Source organism: Penaeus monodon, chromosome 3 (genome assembly GCF_015228065.2).
Source record: "Penaeus monodon isolate SGIC_2016 chromosome 3, NSTDA_Pmon_1, whole genome shotgun sequence".
In the NCBI taxonomy this organism is placed as follows: Eukaryota; Metazoa; Arthropoda; class Malacostraca; order Decapoda; family Penaeidae; genus Penaeus; species Penaeus monodon.
In genome coordinates this window covers 14,266,007-14,271,006 of record NC_051388.1, presented here as the reverse complement: position 1 = coordinate 14,271,006, position 5,000 = coordinate 14,266,007, and the positions used below count along the sequence as shown (strand labels likewise).

Below are 5,000 nucleotides of genomic sequence, written 5' to 3'. Positions count from 1 at the left end.
GTGGGAATGGGTAGTGTGTCACAGTAGATGCAGATCGAGAAATAAAGTAAATAGAGGGAATACCTTTCATATTGGGTATAGGTTATAGATTTTTAATTTTCTCCAAATCAAACTCCGATATAGTAGCGACTACCACGATATAGTTACACTAAATTTCAGTTAGCTATCAAAATTAGCCAAAGAAAATATACATACTTCTTGTTAATTAGAATAGAGGGTACGTGACCTTAAAGCATCTAAACATATCACCTATAGTATTTCCAGACTAGATTCTTGATACATGTAGATTTGTAATGTAAAGATTTTGAGTGCAAAAGTACTAGGTCTCTGAAAAGTTCATACTTGAAAAAGTAAAATAAAAAAACAGTGCGTCCACTAGTTACATCTGCTGACCAGAACCAAATAACACTAATAACAAAATATAAGACTAAATCGAGAAACCAAAGACGCTCGTAGTGTACAGTGTGGATCATAAGTGAAGTGCAACGTCCTATATGATATGCAAACAGAGACAACACCAGTTGCGAAATCAGCACAAAGGAGACAGCTCCAGCGTGCTCTCCCTCAGAGAACATCTTCGAAAGGGGAAGCCGTAATTAGAGTAAAGTTGAAGAGAGACGCACTGAAGGTTAACCGCCACTGCTGTTAACTCCGGATCCTTAAATGTCGTTCGGTTTGCGTTAATGTCGTCAGTTGTTTTGCTTTTTTTAAGTTTTAGATCACACATTTCAGAGGACGATTCCTTTCTTTTCATATAGGTGTTTGGATTGCTTCGTTGCACCTCTCCTTGTACAGATATTTAGCTTATTGCATTCAGAAGTAGATACGATAAAATCAATTCAGTAAAGATACACTTCCATCGTACAAAGACTCCGAATAATACATAATTATTGGACGGATCAATATTCTTTGTTTCCACATATCCAAAAGTGTGCATTTTGAACGTCGCGTGATCTCAAGTACTAAATTTTTTTTCGGTATTATAACATCAAAGACGTAAAACACTGGCAATGTTACGTATTGTTATCTTGTATAATAGCATGCGATCCTCTTCAGTGTTATTGATTCGATCCCGCTGAGATGGCCTAGACTTGTCTTTGTTTTATAAACGAAGCTACACTCTCGGACGAGGTTCAGGAATCATGCAAGTTTTATTGTATTTTAGTGATCTCGAATTTTCGGAAAGATTTTTACAAATGAGTATGTCCAGCGAGAGAGAAAAAATGCTCGCTAAATATTCCAGAGCGAATTTATGTGTAAAACTTTTTTTCTGTCAAATAAAGTCAACAAGAGTAATTATAATACAAAATTATTATGCTAAATTATATATGCTGACATACGAACTCACCCATCCACCCACCCACACACCTACACACTCACACACCCACACACTCACACACCCACACACCCACACACACACACACACACACACACATACACATATACACCACACACACACACACACACACACACACACACACACACACACACACACACACACACACACACACACACACACACACACACACACACACACACACACACACACACACACGCATACGCACACATACCTACGCACAAACTACGCACACGCGTGCACACGAAATACGCACGCACGATGCTTAGTTACACATAATAAGAAATCTTTCGAAATGAATCATAAAATATCCAAAAATCTAGTTTCCAAACTAAATCAGATTTTAATAGATTTCTTAATTCGTTTTAAAAGTTTGTTCAATTTCCATTCCTAAAATATGCAAATGCTTATTGAAGAAGAAAACAAATCCGAGCACCTTGAAAACTTTATTATTTGATATGGACATTATAAATACATATTGAAATCTCAAAAATCTTCGTACAGAAATTCGAATATGTGAGGAAGGTATTGGAAATATAGAATTTATAAGGTATTCTATTCTACAAGTGTAAAAGAAGAGAATGTAATTTATGAACCAATGAAATGACAAAAAAAACATAGCTATAATATAGAGAGACAGAAAAATTAATGTAATGTATATATCCTTATATCTCTCTACATACCTATATTTTCACTTTCTTACAGACAGACTGACTGATAGATAGGCATACCGAACTTTTAGAATATCATATAATCACCCAAAGATGGCTATTAACTCCTTTTATAATCAACGGAAGATGTAATTTGCGGACTCCGAAACACCACGGACATATTTATGCAAAATACTCCACTGAATCTATGAATATCATCCTCGCTTTTAATGAAGTATTCAAATCGTTTATTTTTCTATTTTTTCCTAGTTAGATAAAAAAAATCTAGCATAGCTGATATGGTTGATTTTATATGGAAATCTAGCTGTTATTTTTGGACTCGACTTTAAAACTAAGCCGTGATTTTCTGGCTTTTGTTATCATCTGTCTGTTATTTTCATTATGCTCTCTTCTTATCTTTAGCAATCCCATGTTTTTCTTCCTCCCTAATATTTTCTGTCCCCCACGTCCTCCCTTTTGTGCTCATCTATTGTCCTTTCCATTGCACTGCACTCTCGTTTATCTACGATCTGTCATTCCTTTTGATACGCTATTGTCCGTATTGGACTGGATTCCCCAATGTCCGGAGAAAAAATATTGAATATCCTCTGCTTTTTTTATTCCCCCCCCCTTTTTTTCTCTCTTTCTCTCTTCTAAATTTCCTGTTCTTTTTTGCTTTCCATCTCTCTCTCTCTCTCTCTCTCTCTCTCTCTCTCTCTCTCTCTCTCTCTCTCTCTCTCTCTCTCTCTCTCTCTCTCTCTCTCTCTCTCTCTCTCTCTTCTCCTTCAACGCTACTCCTCCACCTTTTTTTTATCTTCTCGTTTTCCTTCTCCTGTTCCTCCTCCTTCCATTATATCTATTATCTGAGCCTCGCTTTTTTTCCCATCACTATATCCACCCGGACACGCGCGCCATTTTGGACACATTCAAAATTCTCCGTCGCTTTCGTTGCCCTGCAGCAAACTCGAGAAAATAAAAGAGGGAAAAAGGTAGACAAAAATAGAAATGTACATTCCAAAAGCACATTAACCAAGGACCATTTCTTTCCACCTATTCATTTTTACGTGGGGGGGGGGGGAGGATAGGATGGGGGAGGGGGGGTTAGAGAGGAAAGGAGAGAGATACGGTTGGCAATACATTTTGAAAAGGACCCCGAGGATTCTTCACCGTATTTTCTTCTTTCCCTCTTTTTTTTTTTTTCTCTCTCTCTTTTTTTTATCACTCGTCGAAGGATTCAGCAACGAGCTTCCCCAGAGGCTTTTCAGAAGCGTCCAGGCTTGAGCGAGAGAAGTCTAGCATGGAGAAGCCGATAAGAAACGCTGCTTCAGATAATAGATAAAAAAGAAAAAAAAAGTGGAGCTGGTTATCGTGACTTTCTTCCCAGTTACCTGTTGGGTTATGGAAATACAGTTGATTCGTATTTTTTAACTCTTCATTATCTTCATATTATATCATTTCTTTTCCTTTTTTTTCGTTTTTCTCGTCACTCTTTTTCTTGATACTTTATATAACTTCCTCTTTTCACTACTGTTTTTCTCCTCTCTCTCTCTCTCTCTCTCTCTCTCTCTCTCTCTCTCTCTCTCTCTCTCTCTCTCTCTCTCTCTCTCTCTCTCTCTCTCTCGTCTATTCAAATTTAAATACAGACATTTTTTTTTCACTCATTGTCTAACAACACACGAGCAAAAAAAAACAAAAAAAAAACAAGAAATATACGCAGCTCTACCGAAAGGCCACATAACAAATCTAATACCTTTTTGCACATTTGATGAACAGTCCTTTAGCTGACCTTCTCCTTCGCTTGTTCTAAGAATGGTTTCTCTGCACCCTACGCTCTTTTCTTCTTCGTGTTTTCTTTCTTTGTTTATTGCCTTTCGCTTGGCTCTCTCTCTCTCTCTCTCTCTCGCTCCTCTCTCTCTCTCTCTCTCTCTCTCTCTCTCTCTCTCTCTCTCTCTCTCTCTCTCTCTCTCTCTCTCTCTCTCTCTATCTATCTATCTATCTATCTATCTTTCTCTTTCTGCTTGTTTGTGTATGTATTTTTGTCTGTATTTCTGCTTATCGTTTTGTTGGTTTATACCCATTGTTCTTTTGATCAAATGTTCTCTTTCTGTTTGTTAGTGTTTTTTATTCTGTTCGCTCTTTTTTCTGTTTATCGAACACACACACACACACACACACACACACACACACACACACACACACACACACACACACACACACACACACACACACACACATACACACACACACATACACATACATACACACACATGCTCACACTCACACACACACGCACACACATACACACACACATACACACACACATGCACACACACTCCACAATACCCAGTCTCCTTCTGGCGTTTAAACTCATGACTCCCCTTGTTTGATTTTGGTCAACGTTCCAGCAATCTAGAAACTCCATTGGCTACAAGAAGTTTTGATTGTCAACCTGATTGAATAAACTTTGGTATCAAACCCTAAGGCATAGAAGGACCACGACTCACCAGAACGTTTTTTTTTTATAAGGATTGAACACTGTTTCGAAACGACTCGCTTGAATTTATAATTTCCGTGTTTGGATTCGAATATTGATTTTTTTTCTGATTAGACAATATATATGGACTTTCTATACATAGATTCAGAGGTTTTTGAACTAAGATGAGAAACGTGAAAGATTTTAAGACATTACATATTTCAAAATTACAAGCAAGAATGGACAGGCGGGAGTTTTTGATGTGAGCAGCTTCGGGTTCAAGCTTCGTGTGCCATTTGCAGTTCCTAAATCAATATATTCGATAACATTCTCCAAAGTCACGGACTAGTCACACTTGAACAAGAAGTAGCAAAGTAGAGTTAAAAAGTTCTTTCAATTGTAATTTCGACATGGAAATCACGAATTATACTTTGCCGGAAGTAAGATGTAGCACATGTACTATACCATTACATCATGATACGTAGCATGACCACCGGAGACCATTCTGAATTATTTACTC

General features: G+C 37.5%; 1 protein-coding gene across 2 annotated transcripts in view; it reads left to right on the top strand.

Moving 5' to 3' along the window:
• LOC119592159 (orcokinin peptides type B-like) overlaps window positions 1-5,000 on the top strand; it is a 29,288-nt gene that overhangs the window by 255 nt on the left and 24,033 nt on the right. The gene's annotated exons all lie outside the window — the stretch shown is intronic.